Source organism: Pinus tabuliformis, chromosome 6, assembly GCF_031772625.1.
Source record: "Pinus tabuliformis cultivar Carrire ecotype Pingquan chromosome 6, CPIR1, whole genome shotgun sequence".
Lineage (NCBI taxonomy): Eukaryota > Viridiplantae > Streptophyta > Pinopsida > Pinales > Pinaceae > Pinus > Pinus tabuliformis.
In genome coordinates this window covers 113,804,212-113,828,771 of record NC_142292.1, presented here as the reverse complement: position 1 = coordinate 113,828,771, position 24,560 = coordinate 113,804,212, and positions in this window count along the sequence as shown.

Sequence of the window (24,560 nt, the reverse complement as noted above, 5' to 3'; positions counted from 1 at the left end):
TTCTGCCTCTGTAGTTGATAGTGCCACTATAGATTGTTTCTTACTCATCCAACTGACTGCACCTTCAAATAGGTTAAACACATACCCACTTGTAGATCTTCTTTGATCCAGATCTCCAGCCCAGTCTACATCAACAAAGCCATGAATATCCAACACTCTGTCTAATCCTAGTCCTCCTTGGTTGCACAAACCATAATCACTAGTGCCACGCAAATACCTGAAAACCCGCTTCACTGCTGTCCAGTGCTCCTTCCTTGGTTTTGACATAAACCTGCTCAATACTCCCACTGCATGTGCAATGTCTGGTCTAGTACAGACCATTGCATACATTAGGCTACCGACTGCACTTGCATATGGAACACAAGACATGTCCTCTTCCTCTTCTTGTGTCTTGGGACATTGTCCAACAAATAACCTCACACCTACAGGAATAGGAACCTTCACTGGTTTACTGTCCTGCATATTAAACCTCTGCAGTATTGTCTCGACATACTTCCTATGGTTTAACTAAAGCTTCCTCTTTGCCTGGTCTTTTTTAATTTCCATGCCCAAAATATAGTTTGCAGCACCAAGATCTTTCATGTCGAATTTGGAGGAAAATTGGGTCTTCAAATCCTGAATAACTTCTTTGTTATTTCCAACTAGCAACATATCATCCACATATAAGACTAGATAAATAACACGGTCACCAATTAATTTAAAATACACAGAGTGATCTGCTTTGCTTCTAGTGAAGCCAAGTCCCTGTATAAATGTATCAAATTTCTGATACCACATCCTTGATGACTGTTTTAACCCATACAGAGACTTCTTTAACTTGCATACCATTTCTTTCTTACACTTCACCGCAAAACCTTCAGGCTGCTCCATGTAGATCTCCTCTTCTAGATCCCCGTGAAGAAATGTTGTCTTCACATTCATCTGTTCTACCTCAAAATAAAAAGCCACAACAAACATATAAAAGTAATCTAATAGAAGCTACGTTGGCAACAAGAGAAAAAATATCACCAAAATCAATTCCCGACACTTGGGAATAACCTTTTGCTACCAACTGAGATTTGTATTTCTCCACCTTTCCTTCTACATTTGTCTTCTTTTTGAACACCCATTTGCTGCCAATGGGTTTCCTTCCAGCCTGCAACTCCACCAGATCCCAAGCCTCATTTTTGTGAAAAGATTCCATTTCATCAACGATGGCTTCTTTTCAGAGTTTTCCATCCTCTGAATCTACTACTTCCTTCACAATTCTGGGATCATCATCAGTAACAGATAAAGAAAAATTTGAACAGAAAGCAGATGGACTATACCTTTCCAGCTGCCTTCTTTCTCGAACTGATCTTCTCACTCCTGGAGTTTGTGGCTCTTCATCTTATAATTCCTCCTTTGTTGTAGAGTCTAATTCTTCCTCCTTAAACTCAAACTCTATCTTCTCAAGTTCCTTTGCTTGGACTTCATGTTTAATAACATCTTTCACCTCTCTGAACACCACATCTCGATTGTACACAACCTTCCTTGTTACTGGGTTCCAAAGCTTATAACCCTTTAAACCATCCTTATACGCAATAAAGATGCACTTTTTAGATTTACTATCCAACTTGGTTCTTTTCTCCTTTGGAACATGTACATATGCATCACATTCGAATACCCTCAGATGTCAAAGAGAGGGTTTCTTACCAGTCCATACCTCTTATGGAGTCTTATCCTCCAACGCTGATGAAGGTGATCTATTGACCAGGTAACATGTTGTCTCCACTTCCTCTACCTAGAATTCCTATCCTAACCCGACATCACTGAGCATGCTTCTTGCCCTTTCCATCAACGTCTTGTTCATTCTTTCTACAACTCCATTTTTCTCAGGTGTGTGGGGAGTAGTCTTCTGCCATGATATACCACACTTCTTACAGAATTCTTCAAATTATTTGCTGCAAAACTCTCCACCATTATCTGTCCTCAACACCTTTATCTTCTTCTCTGTCTGGTTTTTCACCAGAGCCTTAAATTCTTTAAACCTATCAAAGACTTCAGATTTCTTCTTAAGGAAATATATCCATGTATTCCTTGAGAAGTCATCTATAAATTATACATAGTACACAGACTTACCCAGTGATGGAACCTTCACAGGTCCAAACACATCACTGTGCACAAGATCTAATATATGTTTCGCCCTCTTACCACCAGAGGGGAAACTCACATGATTCTGCTTCCCATATACACAATCTTCACAGAAATCAAAATCTAGAGAGCTATTACTCATACCTTCTAGCATACCTTTACCATGAAGTATTCGAAGGCCATTCTCTCCAATATGTCTAAGCCTTTGATGCCACAGCATGGTCTTCTCTCAAGAGACCACTAGATTTTCTGCTTCACTTTTAGGAACCACATAATTGTTGCACCCATCAACAATAGTGCTACCTTGCTGCTTGTACAGAGTTCCAATCTAAACTCCCCAAATCAATACCAATGCTCCCTTAACCATCTTGCAGGTATCCTTCTCGAACACTGTTTTTACACCTGCATCATCCATCTTACTTACAGAAATTAGGTTTCTAGCCAATGCAGGAATATTTAGAACACCCGGAAGTGTTCTAACCCTTCCACCTTGCAACTTCAACTTTACTTTTCCGTGACCAATGATTCTAGCCTTCCTGTCATCCCCCAAGAAGACATCACCACCATCATATTTCTCATACTCGCAGAACCACTCTCTATGGGGAGTGAAGTGAAAGGATACACTTGAGTTAATCAACCATGCCTCATGATCTACATGTGTACTTGAAGAAGCCAAGTACACATCCCCACCTTCATCTGAGGTTGTTTTCACCTCTGCAGAAGGAGTGTCATCAGATCCCTTTCCTTTGTCAGGATCTTTAGATTTACAGTCCCTTTTGTAGTGCCCTTCCTTTCCGCATTTCCAGCACACCATCTTTATAGGTTTTCTTGGAGATTTAGATCTCCCTCTAGATTTAGATCTCCCACTCGATGACTTATTTTTGTTTCTGTTTTGGGACCGTCCTTGTACAAACAAGGCATCACCATTCTGGATCTCCATATTTTTCTGTCTCATCTCCTTCGTCAGCAAGGATGATACTATTTCATCAATCTGCAAGGCAGTTGCATTGCTACCTATTGCAATAACCAGACTATCCCATGAATCTGGTAGAGAACACAACAAACTGATGCACTTATCTTCATCTGAAATTTTAATATCAATAGATAATAACTTAATTACCATAGTATTAAATGCGCTCAGATGTTCTATCACCGAGTCTCCATATTTCATCCTTAGGTTATACAGCTTTTTCCGTAGGAACAATTTATTCACTAGAGACTTAGATTGGTACAAAGTCCCTAACTTGTCCCACAAATCCTTCGCCATAGCTTCCCCTGATACATTTAGTAATACTGAATCTAAGACACACAATTGTATTGTGCTCTTAGCCTTACGATCCAACTTCTTCCATTCTTCTTCGGACACTCCCGTTGGTTTAGTACCTGGATCTACCGTCACCCACTTATCTTTATCCACCAATAGATCCTCCATCTTGAGTTTCCATAACTCAAAACTCTGACCATTAAATTTCTCAATCTCTATCTTTCCACTGCTCGACATCTTCTTTCACCACCAGAATCGATCCCGTAGATCTTCCACTGAATAGGGTCTACCATAGGCTCGAGCGAAACCCCTCAACAACAAAGGCATCCCGTTGAAGCCAAAACAACTCTGATACCAAATGTAGGTTTTAATCCCATACAGAAATTACCTGCATATGAATTCTAAAACATAGAAAATAAACAACGCGAGACCATAACACATAAAACACATATACATAGCGATTTTCCCCTGGATCCCAAAACCAGGACTACTAGCTTGATTTTTCATTATGTTCCTTTCAATGTTACAATACATATTTATACATGCCAAAGCATCCAGTACCATGGACCGAAAACCATCGTGTCCAAAACAATGTGCAAAAACCATGCACAAAACCATAGGTAGGTCCGCCCAACCTAATATAGGGTCCAAAAACAAAATTTTCCGGGGTGCTGCCCCGAACCCCATATAGGGGGGCTACCTACACCCCTCAAACCCCCTGTGACCCCCCCCACTATGCAATCAACGCAACGAAGGGGGGGCTCCGCCCCCCCTCTAACCCCCCAGTTAACTACGTGGGCTAGTTGTGGAAAGAATATAACACAACCCAACAAATGCATTGAACATCATAGTCGATATTTTACTAGCACAACTCGATAATGATTTTGTAGACAATCTAAATACTTATTCTAGATGGAAACTAAATAAAGGCAAACAAAACTATTCGATGATGGAAAGTTATGCACTTGTCATGATCTTCTCTCTACAGAAGTTTTTCCACTACCTTCTAGCGGATTCTTTCATAATTTTATAAATCATCAAGCCTTGAGGTACCTTGTCAATAAATTGATCCATGAGGTTCTATTGTAGCAGCTAAAACTACCCTCCAAATTTTTCCTTAGCTTTGTTTTGGAGCCTCCCTACCAGCCATCCTTAGTAGCATGTCTTGCACTGTCCAAGTACATAGGATTCAACAGAGTTTCTGTGGCCTGCCAACCTGTGCATGTCAACTTGTTTGTCTCCCACCACAGGCTATCATTCCGGACTTAGGAAATTTTATGGCCAAGATGCTCACTCAGAAAATTGCACAATTCTGGAGGAGAACCAACCTTCCCTCCATAAATTGCACAATCCTGTTGGGCTACAGAAATGCGTAATACAGTGAGGAAGCCTTCCCTCTAAAATATGCGCAATCCAGCCCAACACTGGGCTTCAGCTCAGAAATTGTGCGATTCTATCTGATAGCTAGGGCTTCAATCCAGAAATTTCCTAATGCATGAGGGAAAACCAGTCTTGCTCAGCCCAGAAACTACGCAAATCTCATCCCCAGGCTTGCAAACCACTGCATGTGCTTTCAGGTTGACTGGTTCCCTCCAGGACTGGGAAATCTTGATTTGCATGCATGGGCTACTTTTTCGCAAAAAAGAAAAAAGAAAAAAAGCAAAAAAGCATCCCTATATTTTAGGGATCTATATTTAGCAGCTAGAATTTACATGCAAACATCGTTTAGAAACTTCCCGCCAAGTGTCGCTTTTTCCTAGATTTGTGGCATGCGCGTCATAAGCCTCATTCTTATCAAACTTATTTATTTGACACTGTAGAGTTCATTCCTCACATCAGTCTTGGAGCTCTAACATCCCACACCACATCTAGGAGTCTTCAGCACATTCAGATCAACTTTTTCTAGGTAAGTTTGCGTTTCATGTAATTTGCTGCTTTTTTGTCGCTTTTTGTATTTCACTTTGTATGAATGTTGTTTGCTTGGTTTTTTTAAATGCTTGCTGTCGTTTTAATGCATGTCAGCCTGTAGAACCAATGTTTCAAGTTTTTCATTACATCTCACTGTTGTCGTATGCATGACATTGTTTCTGCACTTATAGTCACTGTTGCGGTGATTCGCTTCACACGCATTCTTGCTTTCCCATTTTCTGAATCTTGCACTCACTATTTGCATGCATGATCATTCACTCTTGCTTACACTCAGCCTCTCCATGCATTCAAACTTTCATGTTTTCAGCCGCCTATCAGCGAGTCTGGGCTGCCTTGGCCCGGACCTTGCTTTGCCCGAAAAAATGTGCATTTCTGAGAGTGAAGGCTTTGCCTTGCCTCTAGAAATTGTGCAAATCTGGCCAGCACTGATCTGGAGGCTTGGATTGCGTAATTCTGGGAGGCAGTGCCCTGCTGGCCCCAAAAATTGCGCAATGCAGTTTGTGGGTTTGCATGCCCTTGCTGACTAAAACTATGCTTTGCGTAATTTCAGTCCTCAACAGGCTAGGTTGGACTTTGCATTGTGTAGTTCCAGCAGTCAGTGAGCCTCCTGATAGCCCGGACTATGCCTGGTGTAGTTTTGGTAGTCAGTCTCCCAGCCTCCTAGTGAAAATTGCGTAATATTCCCAGTCAGTCACCTTGGTATGTTGCAGGACAATCCTAAAATTTGTTGTGGTTTTCAACTGACAAATTGCTTTCCATGAGTGTTGCTATCTCTCCATGTATCACAGGTGTTCATCCGTCTCTCACAAGTTTAGGCTCAATGGCCTCCAAGAGAGTAGGGTCAAAGGACACCGTTGAAAGTACAACTGCAGATGCAGTTGAACAAGGGTCTATGAGCTTGCCTATCTACGAAGACACCAAGTTGTTCATAGATAAAGATATCAAGATGAAATGGTAGGACATCAATGATATATTCTCAGGCACATTTGAGGAAAATCTGGAAGACCGCAAGGTTTATGTCAACATTCACAAGTCTGGCTTGTACCAGATTGCATGCAGGTATCCTACATTTCCATGCGCAGACATGATCCATTGGATTGTCTTGCACACTGATCCTGAGATGATGATGTTGAGCAGTGTTAGCGGGACAAAGCTTTCTACCTTTAGGCTGAAGGACTTTCAAGAGATGTATCACTTGCCACAACTGGTGATCACACTAGAGAAACCCTTCAACAAACCCTACAGTAGTGCAAACTTAAGAGATATCTTGAAGAGCTGGGTGAAAGAGCTAGCCAATTTTAGGGCAACACCCAACCAGGTTTACAAGACAAAGATACTGTGGAATGCATATCAATACTTGGTCATCTTTGCATGGCGCTTATACTACCAAGAGAGCACAGAAACCTTCCCACAGAGTTGGGTGATTGCGTTGGACCAAGTGGCTAGTGAAGGAAGACCTCGCAACTGGTCTGACATGTTGGCTCTCAGGTTGAAGGAAAAGGTGACAGAAGTCCAGCATCCGCCCAAAGAACAACAAGCGAAGATATACATGTTTGCTTACATCCTGGATGCAGTCTGTGCCCGTTAGTAGTTCCCAGGCCTGATTTGGGCATGGACACCTTCGGAAACCTCTGTGCACACTTATTGCAGATTGTTATTCGAATGCCGCTTCCATGGAGTTATCACACAATTGTGAGACAACCTTTTCACCCCGATGTACAAAATGATATTTGAGCAGGATCCACCTTGCATGTCGTAAGCGATGATGGAGGCATTGATTGACATAGGAGATTGGTATGCCTCACCCCTGCCACCTTCATATGGATGTACAACGTGGAGAAGGATCCACATGGTTTAACGAAGTTTTCCATGGACAAGCTCATCATGCAAGAGGTGTCATATCACATCTCGATAGGGTTGTTAGCGAGACTGCACCGGAATAAGAAGGCACCTTGGCCTGCTCTTCCTTTGTGGACTAGGTTGTACGAGATATGTAATCTCAATCATGCTAAGGTTGAGACAGAGGAGTTCAAAAGATTCACCTTTAGAACCAGAAGTTTCAATCCATATGACCTGCATTGCTTGGTGAAGGACCACTGTGCGAGAGTGTGGTTTCCTTGGATCCATGGGGCATGTCATTGACCTGAGGAAGACCCATGGATATATTATTATCACTCCTCCAGGCTCAATGAATCGATCAGCATAGTTGTAGAGTGGTTAGCAAAGCAGAGGGAAGTAATAGAGGATAACATACCTGCGTATGACAAAGGCAAGAGAAAGGTTGTTGACAACACAAAGGTAGACCAAAGCTGCAAGTTCAAAGCATATCCACTTGTGATGAAATCAGCTTTAGAGATTGAGGCTAAGAGGTGACAACACAACAAGAGGATCCTGCAAAGGCAAAGAGAGAAACGAAAGATGGAGGAAATAGAAAAGGAGTTACAAGAGTAGAAGCAGCAACTCCATGAAGAACAGGAGTTGCGTAGAAGAGAGAAGGAAGCACAACAATGACAGACACAACAGGAAGCGCAACATGCATAGGTTGATGAAATTTCACCCATACATGTTATAGACTCATCCGAGCAGCTGGCACAAATCAGACAAGGTGAGCAGCTGTAGGAGCATGACTTAGGTCAGGATATTGAATGGATGCTAGAATAGATGGATACAGATAGGGTGCAACCAGAGTCAGATAAGGATATTGGCCTCATTTCTCGGAACCAAGAGGTCACCTCACTGGCTTCACTAGATCCGGAAGCAAAGAAAGTCCCAAGTGATCAAGGAGACATAAAGATACTTGAAGATAATCTAGAGGCAGATATGCACAACATATCTTTCTATGAGTCACAACACGAGTTGTGTAGTCACATAGAGTTCCCACTCCATATGTTCACATATCTCCTGTGCAGTTTGAAGAATGAGTGATCGTATCTGATATGCGCAAGCATCTAGCAGCATTGGCCAATGCTACCATAGAATATGTCAAAGCCACCAGCTCAAGTGTTTGATTCTTGACAGCAGAGAATGAGCACATGGCTAAGGAGTTAAAAGCGGCCAAGCAGGGAGGAGAACAGCCTACATCATCTTCCATATTAGATTTGAATAGGGTGATACTGGATGAAGTATCTTCCCTCGATATAGTCACGCAGATGTTGTATTCCAGATTCAACACCGTGCATAAGTCGGTTGTCCATCTCAATGGTTGGCAACAACGTTGTGCTAAGAGAGCACGCATCTTGTCAAATCTACACATTGTTGTCAGTTGCATGCAAACATGGAAAATGAGGTACAAAGGATCCCCATTGCACTTTCCAAAGAGGATAAAGCCCAAGACAGTAGAGTTGAAGGCACACATCTGGACTCAGATACGGAACTATGAGGAACTCCCGTAGCTCATCACTAGTTTTTAGGCTTCACATGCATGGGTGTTTAGAAGCATGGATGTGATTGTGCACACGCACGCAATCCCATCTATTGGCACAATCACCGAGGTGAAGTCAAAGAACCAAGTCCGACTGGAGCTTGACATGTACTTTGATGAGTTGATGCGTGTAGCCACCAGCACAGACTTGGAGATCAGTGCAGACACTATGCATCAATATGTTATTGGTTCAGCTGCACTCAAGACTATGATGTGCATGTTATTAGACGAGTTGGACAGAGGTGCCAAATCAATGTACCCAGATGCAATGAAGGCACCAGTTCGCTTCCAACAGGATGTCACCATTGAGCATGCAAACACCATCATGGACTACCAAGCTTGGAATTAGTTCACCACCATCGATCACCACGAGGATGTCGAAGAGTTGGTCTTCCCACAACTGTCCGAGTCTTAGTGATAGCTTGCTCAAGCCTATTTTTTCTCACATGGGTACATGTGCAGATTGTAATATAACATCCTGTAAAAGTGAAAGAACAAGTGCCGATAGTAGAATGTCGTAGTCATGTAGTATTTGAAGAGTCATGAGAGTAGGCGAAGAGTCACAAAAGGGAATGTCAAGGGTCATAATTCATTGTACAGGCATTTTCGGAGCCAAGCTTCCTATAGGTGTATCTTAGAGAAAGCTTGGAGTGTATTGTAACTAGCCTTGGCTTCTCCATAGTGCAGAGCTAGTATATCTCTTTGGAGGAGCAGGCGACAGTGACTATAACGTTTCATTGTCGGGACTAGTGGTTGGTCATGGTTGTATGTATGATTGGAGCTTTCACTTTCTTAATATAACATAGCTAACACATTTCATGCATATGTTGTTATTTTATTTCAGTTATCTTGGTTACTCTAACGATATATGTAACTGTTTGTTTATGCGTGTATGTATGGACTTTTCTATATTTGTTTCTATGAATCTTATCAAGATGTGTTGTTGGTTTAACCATCACTTTGTATCATTAGCTAACCTTCTTTCCATCTTGTGATGTATCTCTCTTGTGTGTTACCTTTCAAACCACATGTTGTCACAGGTTTCTAAGGGGTGCACTCATATCCCTATTACGTGTGTCAGACCCATTTATGCACCTTCCTTGACTTACTATGCATGTCATACACTTGCTATCAACGGGGACATATTACTCACCTCTACGTGCAACCACGTTCAAGGCAATACTGTACTACCCCACTGCTAGGACTCCTACACCAAACGGTCTGAGGTTTAGTTGGGACTTCTTACCATGGAGATCCTATGAGATGTTGGTGGGTCCAACACCATCAACAAGTTTGAATATGTCAATGGTAACTATTATTCTAGGAGTTCAAATTTGAAGTAATAGTTTGATTGGGTAAGAAGCATGCCATGCCTAATCATTTATCTTAACTAGATACAGGGGAGGATTCAACATAAATTGATGATGACTTACTTGATGCATACTTTTTCAAAGTTGAAGCAATTCTTTCAGAATTTGAAAAAATTGCTTAGTTCTTGCATATAGAGAAATAATCTGATGTATTATCCAAAAAAAAAAATATCTAGTAATCAAAGTAACTTCATTTTCATTGATAAATGGTCAATTATACAAAATGCAAACAAACAAGATAATTTGAAGGTGTGTTTTAGAACATGAGAGTTAATCCATCATAGGTGAAGCTAAAAAAATAGTTGTTGGTGGACACTATCAAGGGGATACAACAAGAAGGAAAATTCTAAAAGATGGATTATGGTGGTTCACCTTGTTCCAAGAATGTCGAACTCAAGTCCAAAAATGTGATATTTATCATAGAAAAGGTTGAGTTTTGGGTGATCAACATTGTCAGTTTGTTTCCAAAAAGAGCTAGGAGAACACATGAAAAATATATCATTATAATAGTGGAGTAATTGACAAGGTGGCCAGAAGCAAATGCATTCAAATATTATACAAAGGAAATAGCTGCAAAATTCATTTATGAAAACATAGTAACAAGATTTAGTTTCCCCCTAACTCTAATTAGGGACATGGGTACACATTTCGTCAATGCTACAATAAAAACATATTACAAAAATTTATGATTCATAATATAGAAACAACAACATACCACCCATAGGCTAACAAAAAAATTGAATGATTTAACAATACAATGCATAAAGGACTTACAAAAATATGCAATATTGATAAGGACAAATAGGACAACGAAATCTGGGTGGTCCTATGGGCATATTGAACAACATTCAAACAATCAAATGTATGTACACCATTTAAATTAGTATATGGATAAGAATCAATAGTAACATTACATTATACAGCAAATGTTGCAAACATATCGACTATGTCGAAGTACGATGACAACATTAGATAAATTTTGAGGTAAAAAATGGTCCTCAAAACAAAACAACAAAAATCAACTTTATAAGAACCAATATGATTCAATATGATGATGTAAACAATGGGGGATGATTCACCATTTATGGTGTAAAAAGGTAAACAAAAAAACAAACAAACAAACAAACAAAAACAAAAACAAAAAAAACTACTTTTTCAACTCGTATTTTCAACTTATCTCTTTACAATTTTAGTCAAATTTCAAGCGGGACCACTCATTGGATGCATAAGTTAATTTTTCATCCAAGGAGTACCCAATTGATGAGTTAATATAATATTTTTTTTTTTTCCACTATTATGTTATAATATTCCTTTGGAGGTCGATTTTAGACCTCAAAATTTCTCTAATTGAAAGTCGAAAAGGAATGAGTTCACCAATTGCAACGACTAAAGGAAGATAGACTACATGCATTACACAAAAAACAAGTGAAAATCAATAAAAATCATGGCATGATAGGTATTTTTAAATGAAAATATGAAATTCAAATACTTAACACTATTATAAGATATTTGAGTAAAGGGGAAACCAAGGAAATTAGAAATTGCATGGCTTAGCCCTTGGAGAAGTACAATTAAGAAAACTTGAAGGGAATTTATTTGAATCACTTGTAAATGGTTCCTAAATAAATAAGTATATCACTTGAAAACGTTGGCATGAGACTGGTGAAAACCTCTCTAAGGTGCCAGGAACATGGACTAGTCTAAAAACCACATTGTGGAAATCTAGCTAACTAACTAAATGTACACTATTTATTTTTAAGTTGATTTCAGTTGTTAAGAATATTTTAATAAGTAGGATTATCATTCAAAGTTAGATAGTCCATAAAATAACAAAAATGTCAACAAATAAGTACTATCAAAGAGATCCCATGGGAAAATTCTCAATTGATGATCGTCATGCTATGAAGTACTATATAAAACATGAGATTCAAGGTTCAAATCCCCTGTGGGTCAAGCTAACAAAAAAAAAATATTTCGTTTTTTCCCTTGGAACGAGTCCTCGTAATTAGGGGTGATGGTTTACTATCCACGAAACCTAGGGAGGTACTCCAGGGTTTCCCATGCTTTCTTTCCAATTAAAAACAAAATAAGTACTATCAAAGAGGCAAAACATTCAATCATATTAGAAAGAAACAAAAAGCAATGGAGTAAGGACAACACGTTAGAAAATTCCTAAATAATAAATCATATGGAAGTGAAATTCAACACTGACATCCACAACATCAAAAAAGGAGGAAATATCAATGATTTAAATTCAGAGAATACTTCAAAAAAGAGATAAACTCAACTAAGAAGAGACAAGAAAGACAAAAAATTAGAATTCAAACTGACCAAAGGGTTGAACCCAACCAAGACACCATAACCGACAGAGGCATCACATCAGATTTAAAAAATCCTATTGAATCTACATATTCAAAAAGTGAATCATCTTCCAAATCTCAAAATGCAGCGTAACCATGTGTGTTGCACAAACATAGAGTAATAGAAAAAATAGGTATTAATGTGATAAGACACATTCAATGGTATGCTGAGGACAGAATTGATGATGCATTTGATTCCATGGCTAGAAAACCAACTAAGCGACCAAACTCAACCTCTATTATTTTCGATGTTTTTCCAAGTGCCACATTTGAGCTCACTGAACTCCCAGACATCTCAAGTCTGGAAATTTTAGATTCAAAGCTTCTTAAGTTCCTATGATGATAGGAATTTTAAGAATTCCAAGATGACGGGGAATCCAATATATTTCCAAGTTGAGAAGACCCCCACAGAACTGAGCACTAAATCTAGATTGGATAAGGACATTGCAATGAAGTTGGAGGTACAACTTAACAACATCAATAATTCTAAAATGGACAAGCCATCATGGGAAAAACACTTTGTTTCCTTCAAGAATTTAGGCATAGTCAACAAGAAATGGACCATAAATTTTAAGATGCTTCACCGAGTGAGAATTCTAAATTACTTGGGTGCACCTTTGGTTGCAGACTTCTAGAGCTTGAAAGAAGAAGTTGTGAAGTATATCATTAGTTGTTATCATGATGGTACCCTGTGGTTGGAGAAACCATTTCATATTACAACCTTCATCATTTATAATGTCACCAGTCTATTGCAAACTAGAGAAAAATACCAAAGACGGTCAACTCAACTTCCTGGATTAAAGAATTCAATAGTTGGAATAGAAAGGCATGCCCAACACATGTCTAACCTAGTAGAGATTCATGGTTGAGAAATTTCAATTATTTTCAGAAATGAAAAATTTGGATGTCTGAGCCCAATATCCTGTCAAATATTGGTAGACATTCAACCAACATCTTTAAAATTTGGAGAATCCCCTCTCCAAATACCATCAACTCAATTGACTCCACCTTGCCCCAAATTTCAATTCTTTGAACCAAGCATGTTGGAATGCGGAATGAAACATCAACAAAAATATGACATTCTAGAATTATAAGTAAAGGGTTCCAATTGGTTGACAGGGAACGATAATAAGAGGAATTCATATTTAAAGTCCTCGACAAGGAGCACAAACATCCAAGGATGAATAGCCTATAGGGTTGTTCAAGAAACTGGCATGAGAATAGGGAAAAACCTAACAATTGTCATTGACAATAAAGTGAATTTTCATGATCCAGCTAGTATCATTTTTCTACTTCTCTCTATCCTTCTTATATCCTCTTTTCATTATTCTCAAATTTTGTAATTCTCCAAATCTCCAAATGAGTTCAGGATGTGGAAGGTATTGAGGGTGGGGGAGATGTTGGAGGGGTTAGTTGACTATTCCAATCAAGTTGACACACTAAAGAATGTATTATAAGTCGAAAAACTTTCTAGTCGAGTCGACTGAGTAAGTCAGTTGAGAAAGCTAAACTACTATAATTTCCTTTTCAATCTCTCTCTCTCTCTCTCTCTCTCTCTCTCTATATATATATATATATATATATCTATATATATATATATGCATGTACTTGATTCTATGTACAAGTTAGATTGGTTGTTGATGATATATTAGTTCAGGTGATGATTTGTTGGTTCTCCACTCTTTTTATGTCTCTTTACTCTTCCATGTATTTCATATGATTATGTACTTACTTATTGTTCCTTCCTGCATGTAATTTATGCCTACTTTTTGCTATATTAAAACACATGTGATGGGTCATTTGTAGATTTAATGCACAAAATTTCATCGTTAGCCAAAGGATTAAAACAATTGGAAAAGAAATAACAAGGAATCTCAAGCTCAAATGTTCTAGTGAATGGGCAAGATCCCTCTGCAGGGTTCTCACTAAATCAGAGCCTCGTACAATTAAGAAGCTTCATCTAGGGAAAAATGATGGCATCACATCTTCTCTCAGTAATATATCTCCACTGAAATTTTCATGTGACCCTAATATTTCATTTATTCATCATTTAATTGTTCCCCTTGTCTTTGGATCCCCCACTCGCTCTTTATTGAAACTTTCATAGGCTCCCCTACTAATTGACACAGTGGTTCACCCACATCACCTCCCTCCCCATGCCTTCCTCTCCCCTAATATTTTGGATCCTTATGTAGTACCCATATCCTTAATTGGTTGTACATTGGTATATTCTCTCTCGCAATCCTTTTTCTTAACGTTCTCCCCTCATACATGGTGGTTGTTCACTCTCTAATTGACCTAATCCTTATGGTTTCCTAGGCTCCTTGGATGACTCCGATGGCATGGAGGTCTCTAGGAAGGACTTGTTGATTATACTGCATTATCAGGAAAAAACATAATCATAAGGGGGGATTAAACCTAATATGATCTCTTAGAGAGGTCTAGGGAGAACAATCCACAACCTGACCCTGTTAGTGGTTATTTTCATTCTTCTTATCTTGATGAGTGAAGTTTTTTAGTATTCAATGATAATATTAATTTCACAAGTAATTATCAAGTAAGATAAATTGTCATTGTTCACTCCTTGTTAGTTGAGTATATTATTTCTCCTGCTTGCTTATGAAACTCAATTTGTTCTATAGGATGAACATTCTTAGCCAAAACTTTGTAATCTGCTGATGAATTAGGATGTTGTATTGTGGGCTACAAAAATGTCCTTTGCATTTTCCCCGTTTTAAACTCAAAAGCTGAAAGTAACCTATTTTGATCACTAGGACTCTGTTTGAAATATTGGGCATAGGTTTCAAATTTCAATGCTTCAATTCTTAACTTGATTTCTTTATATTTCTCCTTTATGTGTTTTTCTTTATCCACTAGTTTGCTTGATGAAGAGGCTTCAATACCATGCTTCTTTTGAATAATCTAAGTATTAGAGGTTGAAGGCTGATGAGATTCCTCTCAAATTGTTGGAGTTGTATTCTCTTTAACCACTCTGTCAGTGTCAATGATTTCAACTGTCTCAACTGTCTCTTCTTGCTCATTTACAGGATTTAGCTTGGGCTTCTTCCTGTAAATAATTTCAAATTTTCCATCTGTTGTATCTTTATTTGAGCAAGAAACTTCTTCCCTAGTCCTTTTTTCATTTCTGTCCTATAGGGATGGAGTATGTAGAATGGATCTAGTATCCATCTGTTTCTCCATATCCATTAAGGTGTTTTCCAACCACTCCGACTAGTTGGCATATTTTTCAATCTCTGGCTTGGACTCATGCATAAAAGGGCTCAATTTAAACTTGAGTCTCATTTTGTTTGTGAAACCTAAAGGATCATACTTCCATTTGAAACTATTACTGAACTTCATTTCCTGTAAACATTTTTCTGCTTCTTCTCCAGCTTCCCTATTATTGCAGATAAAAGGACCAAGTTGGTTTTTTATTTTAAAATGTAATTTATTCCTGGCTGATATAAAATTCACACCATCTGAATTTATGATATGCCTAATATACTCTAATGCAAATATCCTCACAGGGAGATATTTGGGCAGCTGATATGGAGTGAGTTGACATCCATACACCCTTACTTCAGTGTGGTTTTGGTATACATACCAGTCCCCTATTCTACTGTGTTTAGACAACTATAAAACATTCTTTATCTCATCACTGACCCTGGGTTGATTGCTATTGCTTAGCATGTTAACCACTGGGTGAAAAAATGAATCAACGAACTCCTTGTAGCTGAAAACAGTGGAATGTTTTTGGATTAAGGGTGTCCAAAAGATAACAGATCTAGGGTGGCCCTTAGTGTCTAGTTTTTGGATGTTAACTGTAAAACTTTTTGACTGGAAGTATAGAAACATATGGAACAATACTGAAGAGTATTTGAATACTCTTTCATCTGGAAATCTGATCAATTGTCATGGATTCTTTCTGCTAAGAACTAGGCAAAATTGAAAACTATAGCTGGAAGCTTGCTTGGGAAAAACATAGAAAGGAAACTAAGTATAGGCTCATCTACATTTTCATCAGTGGTATATCCTAGAATACAAGACAACATGGTTACAATCTGTTTGGCCCTCTTAGAGAAAATGGTGGCAGAGTATGGAGGACTATCTGTAGGAATATGAACCTCTTCTAGGATGAAAGTCAAAAAAATTTGAGATCTCTTGGGAAGGTCCAGATTTAAGTACAGATCAAGTAGGTTTTCAATAGAAAATGGGGTTTCATAGATTTTGGTTGGATCTGCAACATTTCATTTATTGACTCTGTAGTGATTGTGAATAAAATCTGCTGGTTAGGAGAGACTATGGCTCTTTGACTTGGGAAATAACAAAGTTGGCATAAGTGGATGATTTTAGGGAACTAGTATACCTGTGGGAACAAGTATTTGGGTAAATTTGATTCCCATAGCCGAATGTCATCTTTCTGGTTGAGGAATTTATCTTTACTCCAGTAGTGGAGTTTTAATAGATGGCTAGGGGAGGTTGTGCCTTTGATCTGGAAATCTCTGTCGGCCAATGGGAAGTGGTCAATATCCAAGTGAGGAATTTACAGGGATTTTGCATTCATAATGCTTTGGGAAGCCATAGATTTGTTTATTTTATTGAATTAATTACTATCTGGATTAAGGAGTAGGCTTAGGACGCCTGAATAGTGTGAAAAGATGAACACAGTTTGCAGAAAGGTTTTTTAGATGCACAATGGCTTTCTTTAGGTCGAAAAGGATTTTAATTAGTTAAATTGATTAACCTATTAGAAATACTGTGCAAATCCGAAGTACAGGCCTTTGGCCCTTTAGGAATACCTGGAAAATGAAGCTTTGGTATGCAGAAGGGTTCTCTGGGGGCAATGGAGGCTTTCTGAGGCTTCAATGGTCTTTATGCTGCTTCAAATCGGAGTCTGCAATGTCTTCTGGTTGTAAATGGGTTAAAACAGTTGAGCAGAGTTTCTGGGCTTTAGAATTGGTCGACAGAGGTTCTTTGCAATAGAATAACAATGAAAAGAATGGAAAGGGTGGTGTTTTGGTTTTTAGCCAATGGTGATTAACCTTTGGGCACGAGGTTAAGTTTGAATAGTAGGCGGTTTCATCTTACACGAGGAGGCAGTATTATGGTTCATCGCATCGCTTTTGAGTGGTAGGGTGGTATTTTTTTAGAGGACGCGATATAACATGGGGCTGACACCTAGAAAAAAGGCAGGCGGGGAAAACCGGGAATCTCGCGTGCTTTTGGGATGTTAAAGATCGGGTTTCGGAGCACATGATATGGGATTTAGGCCGTTGGATCTGGAGGTGGGTGATTAGAGGGTTATCGTGTGGTAAAGTTGTGAGGGATGAGTCGGTGTGTGAGGTCGGATTTAATTAAAATGTAACGGGAAGTAATATATGCGAAGGGTATTAAAATAGAAGTGGGGACCATGGGTTATATGACAGAAGGTTATAACCCATATGTGAAGGTTTTTAGGGATCAGGGATATAATATAGTGGGAGGGTGAAATATATAAAGCGGGAATAAATGTATAAAAACTATAGGTTAGAATAATATAAAGGGTTTGGGGAATACGAGAGCAGGTGCTTAGAAAAACATTTGGGATGAGTTAAAAGGGTATCGAGGAAGGTTTTTCAATGGGGCCTAATACATTTTAACTTTTCAAACTTAGGATAAGAGGGTTTTAGTGGGTTTACAAGGGAAAATGAGATGAAATAAGGGAAAAGGTAAAATGAAGGGGAAGGGATATTTTGACAAGGGGAAATGAAGAGGGAAGGGTCCTTTGGAATTAAGAAGGGGAAAAATATTAGGGAATGAAAATTAAAGGGAAATTAAGGGAAATTAATAAATTAGACATGTAAGGGGTTTAGTGAAATGAGAGGAAATTAGTGAATGATATTTAGTATTCAGGCCTAAAATTATATAGAACTTTTAGGGTAAATACCCAAAGTAATATAGGACTTTTTTGAATGTCCTCTTTATTTGATAATTCCTCCTATACATGAAACACAAGATTAAGCATGATGAAGGTGCATTTGAGCTAGCAACCTTATGCATTCCAAAACCTCTTTTACCTACCCTTTATTTACCCTAGCATTTTTTCTTCATTTATTGGGTGCATTTGAGCTTGCTGACCCTTTATTTTTTTTTCTTTGATAAGAAAACTATCTAATTCTAATCTTATAACTTCCAATGGCTCAAATTAAATTGATGAGCTCATTATTATTCTCTACCTAACTACTGATCTGCCAAGATTAAACAGTTTGGCTAGATCTTTATTCTCTATCTATCAACATGAAATTTAAAGCATGAATGAATCAAGATTAAACTATTTGACCATCATGGATTGTGGCATTTTTGACAAGTTGCACACAATCTTATTTTGCAAAGAAAAGTAAAAAGCAATGGAATTTGAATTTGCATCACTTTCAGAATATATTTTTTTATCTCTTTTTGGTGGGGTTCATATTTTATTTTCTTTTTTGATCCTTTTCTTTTAGTCCTTTGATTTTTCTTTTAGGACTTACCCTCTTTACATTTTTTATTTTTAATATGGGAAAACATTTTGCAGAAAGAAAAAGTATGTACAATATTACAAGACTAATCATAGTCAATTCAAAATTATGAATCCTATTATTATAGGACCCTAACAGTGGCTCCACATGGGGATGGAATTTCCTAGTGAAATGTCAAGAACTTTAAGATCAATAGCCTTTGAAACTTTGACTTTGCTTGCCTTGTAACTTCTTTTCTATGATCTTATTTATTCATACATATGATGCTACACCTTTCAAAGCTTAGGGCCTTCTCTTCAAGCTTCAACCTCAAAAGGTAATCATCCAATCCAATCTAAAATTTGCAACGTTATGTACAATGAGCAAAGTAAACATATGAACAAATGCTAATCTGGGGACAAGTAATGCTTCAACATTCTACCATTGACTGGTCCACCTGGTAGATTTGTTCCATTTAACTGCTTCAAGAAAAATGCATTGTTACCTCTGTAACCATAAATGATATAAGGGCCTTGCCATAGGAAATCAAATTTACCATGTTTACCCTTTTCTTATCTTCTGGAATCCCATTTGAGTACTTTGTCACCTATGTAAAAATCATCATCTTTGGTTTTCTTGTCAAAAATCCTTTTGATTTTATCTTGGATCACTTGGGATTTGACATAGGCTTCTTCCCTAGTTTGCTGCAAATGTATTTTCTGATTTATCCTCCTTTGGATATCATTGGATTCTACCTGCGGTTCTTGAATCATTTTCATCACTGGAACTCCTAGAGAGGATGGAAAAAAAACATCCATTCCATATACTAGTATATAAGGAGATGTACCAAAGGACTTTTTTGTAGTGAGTCTATCCAGTGCCCATAAGGCATTAACCAACTTTTTGTTCCAGGTCTTCTTATTGTCTTCTAACAATTTCTTGATGATATTAACAAGGCTTTTGTTTAAGGATTCTGAAAGCCCATTGCCTTGAGGGTAATAGGCACTGGAATGGCCAAGGGTAATGTGATATCTGTTACAAAATTCTACCATCTTCTTAGATTTGAAAGAAGCTGCATTATCAGTAATGAGCTTTTGTGGGCATACAAATCTAGAAAGGTTATTGTTTTCAAGGAATGAGATGATGACAAAATCAGTGGCTTGTCTAGAAGGGATGACTTCTATCCATTTAGTAAATTAATCAGTGGCTGTCAAAATCCATTTATGTTGGGCTAAGGAGGATGGGTGAATTTCCCCAATGAATTATAAACCCCATTGTTGAAAAGGCATTTCTGCTGAGATAGGTTTGAGGGGTAATGGTAAGAGTTTTTCCTTTCCTTCAAATATTTGGCATTTGTGATGGGAGTTCACATATTCTCTGACATCTGCAAAAAGGGTGGGCCAGTAAAAACCTTCCCTTAAAATCTTATCAGCATTTTTTTTCTAGTATAGATGTCCTCCACAATCTCTTGCATGACTTTGTCAGCTTCATCTTTTAATAAACAATTTAACAAAATGCCACCATTATCTTTCCAAAATAAATCATTGTCTATGATATAATATTTCATTTTCAAGAATCTACCTTTAGTTCTATATAAACCAGGAGGAGCTTGTAAATTTAGAAAAACAAATATGATATTTGTATACCAAGGTGAATCTAAAAAAGCTTCACTGATTTGTGGAGTCACCATCTCTTCCTGATCATGTAGAGCACCAATGAATTTTGTATCTAAGGCCTGAAAGTTTGGTTTAGCCATGAGTTTAGCTAAACCTTGGCCTTTGATTAGTTTTGTGGGATTTATTTCAATATCATATTCCAAAATAGTGGCAATCTGTTTTCCTCTCTTTCCATCAGGCCCATTCTGTGTTGGAATGTCCTTTACTACTGAACTTGGAACATATGCAATAATGTGTGAGTATAAAATGTACACTCTGAAATATTTAATAGCCTTTACTAAAGCAAGTTCTTATTTTTCCATTATGTTTTACTTTAGTGTTGCGTATCTTAAGGATTTTCTGAAAAATGCAATAGGCTGCTCATAACCCTTATCATTCCTTTGGAAAAAGACTGTTGTAATAGTGTGTTCTGAAGCAAAAGAAAAAAATATAAAATCTTTTTTGAAATCATGACTTATGAGGACAATTGTCCTTGTAAGGGTTTGTTTGATTGACTCAAAGGATTGTTTAGCTTCTACTGTCCACTTAAGTGCTGAATCTTTCTTTAACATGTTATTCAATTCTCTGATTAGTTCTACTAAGTTAGAAATGAATCTTCTAAGAAATTTTATTTTACCTAAGAATGATTGCAATTCTTTAATTTTCCTAGGGTGACTGATGTTTAGGATTGCCTCTATTCTTGCTAGATCTATTCTAATTCCCTCTTTTGATATTATGTGTCCTAAGAGTTTACCTTCTTCTAGTCCAAAGAGTGTCTTTTTAGGATTTAAGGATATGCCAAATTTTCTGCATTTTATGAATACTCTTCTTAGGTGATCTAGATGTTCATTATCTGATTTGGAAAATACTGTGATATCATCTTGGTAAATGACTAAAAATTCATGGATTTCTTTTGCAAAAGCTATGTCCATTGCTCTTTGGAATGTTTGTCCAGCATTCATCAATCCAAAGGGCATCTTTAAATACATGAAAGTTCCCTAGGGAGTGGTGAATGCAGTCTTTGCTTGATCTTCGGGTTGGACTAGGATTTGATTGTATCCAAAGAATCCATCAAGTAATGAAATTCTGGATGACCCTACTACCCTCTAGAGAATGTGGTCCATTTTAGGGAGGGGATAGTTATCCTTCAGTGATACTTTGTTCAAGTTTATGAAATCAACACAGAGTTTGATTTCTCTTGTTTTCTTTCTAGTCGTGACTAAATTAGAGACCCAATCTAAATATCTAATTGGTGCTATGATTTGTGCCTCATACATATTTTTTACTTTTTTTTCAATCAACGGCATAAGAATTGGATTAATTCTCCTAAGCTTTTGTTTGAAGGATTTCTGATTTTCTTTGATGGGTATTTCATGTTGAATAATGTTGGTGTCATAAGATTTGAGGTCTTCATAACTCTAGGCAAAGACATCTTGAAATTCTTTAAACAGACTTATGTATTTCAGCTTTTTAGCTGGAGGTAATGCTTTGGATAATTTAATAAGCTTAGGTTTTTCTTCTGTTCCTATGTTACATTCTTCTATGTCTGATCTTAAAAGTTCCATTTTTGGTTTTCTAGCTACATCATTTGAATCAAACAAATATTCTAATGGGGCTAATCCCTTAGGAAAAAAGTTATTTTTAAGGTTTAAAATCTCATAATCATCATTAACTATTTCTTCTATTTCTACTTTTTTCTAAGTTATCTATTTCTACTTTAGTGAATTTAGTGGGTTTATTTACATCTACAACATTTATATCTATCTCTCTATTTATGATGTCATCTACTATACAATCAATATCAATGTTACAGTTTTGGAATTCTTCCTTAGCATTCATAAAATCATAGATTTGAGAATCTTGTGAAAAAATCTGCCAATATTTCAGATTATCAGGTATAACAGGCATGTGTCTTACCTCTGCAATGTACTGGTGATTGGGCTGGAAAGGTAATTTAAAAATTCTAGCAAAAGGAGCCAAACTGTGAGCTTGCATGTTTTGTTTCCTAGGAATAACATCAAAATCAATATCAAGAAGTTCTTTAATCAGATATAGAACAATTTCTCTGTATTGGCTAAGTCTAGGATTATTTGCATAATACTCTCCTTTAATTTGTTTTATGATCAATTCCGAGTCTCCCATGATAGAAACCCTCTTGGCTCCAAGGTTTCTTACAAATTTCAATCCTAAGATCAAAGCTTCATACTCTGCCATGTTATTTGTGCATTTAAGTTTAATCTAAAGGCATGACCTTCAGAATGATTATTTTCCATGTTACGAATCCAAACTCCTACACCTGCTCCTAATCTGTTCACTGAAACATCAAAGTATAGGTGCCACCTAGATTCATGAAATATATTATCACTATTAGGTTCTTTATTTTCTTGTTTTACAACTGCGTTATTGTGTTTTCTAGTGTCTGAATTACATAAAATGAAAGAATCCATATCAGAATGTACAAAATAAATAGGATAGTTCTGTGGTTTATTTGTACTATTGACCATGTATTTCATTAAAGTTTCTCTATAAACCTTTTTGGGCTGACCAAATACTGAAATTGTGGCATAAGACATGTCTAACTGTAGATATCCCTGCAATTTTTCTCTCCATGAGAGAGATAATATCATTCCATACTTTGGAGGGATATCAACAACTACAATATCCATGAAAATACTCTTACCTGGGTATTGAACTAGGGAGTAATGAAGAATTCCTTACTCTGGATATCAGAAGAAAACATCAAAATGAATAACTGTTCAAGACAGAGTGTACTTAAACAAATTCTATTGTAACATTCTAGTTATTTCATTCAAATTGGAAAACATTAAGTATGTGAAATACTTAAGAAAATAAAAATTTAACAAATGAAAAATACTTCACTAAAGTAGCCCAACACATGAATCCTGTAATGCAATGCCTTTATTACTCAATCCAGTTTGCTGACTTGAAAATTTTATAATAAACCCTCAGGTTTTAGATCAATATAACTATAGAAATGTTCAGCAATCCACACCTCTAATACTTCAAATTATGAAGTATTAATACAAGAAGCTATTACAAAATATCCTAAACTGTTTTAGGCATTATTCAAGGAAAAATAAATATCTTCATGCAAGAAGATAGAGACAGATATGTAACTGATGTAAGCTATCCCTCTTTTATTGTTTATTGTTGGCTTTTATTTGATATTATGTTTTTTTTTTTTCTCTCTTGTTGTTTGCTTTCTCACTGGACTGTTTCTTATAATTCCTTTTACTGATACTCTTTCATCTTTAAACTCTATTACTCTTTACTGTTTTACCTTGAATGATCTTGACTTCTCTATTTTACCTTTCATCTTCATAGTAAATCATTCAAATTTTCCCAAGACTCTGCATGTGGTAATTTAATATTTACCATTCTTATGTAGATTTCATCAGTTTCTGTGTATTTTGCAAAAGTAGGCTTGTTTATAAAGAGTTGTTTTACCTCATGTTGGAGGTAAAATAGGTTCTCAAAATTCTGATAAAGCACTTTTCATGTAGGAATCCCTTTCATGGAGGAATTGTTGGCTTGTTCCTTTGCCACTTCTCTTATTTTCTTATCATAGTCTTCATGTGCCATCAACTTGTCATTAATCACCATTGAATTAGGTAGACCTTTTTGCCTCAAAGCATCCAATTTTCACCATAAAACCTGGCTATTGCTAGCTCCATTGTTTGGAATTTCTCCTCAAGTTTTGTCATCAGGTTCCTCTTGGTGATTACCTTCTTTACTTCTAGTATGGTTTCAGTTCTGTCAGCTATTCCAAGCTCCTGCAATTCATACTTGTTCTTTGAGTTAAGGAACTGGATTATTCTTGAGGCTTCTTCTGGCTTATTCCCAAGTTGGGCTCTTATCCTTTGAATTGCCTCACTAGCCTCTTTGAACAAATCATTTTGTTCAAATATCACCTGTATAGAAGGCCAAATATCATTAACAGAGTTAATGATAT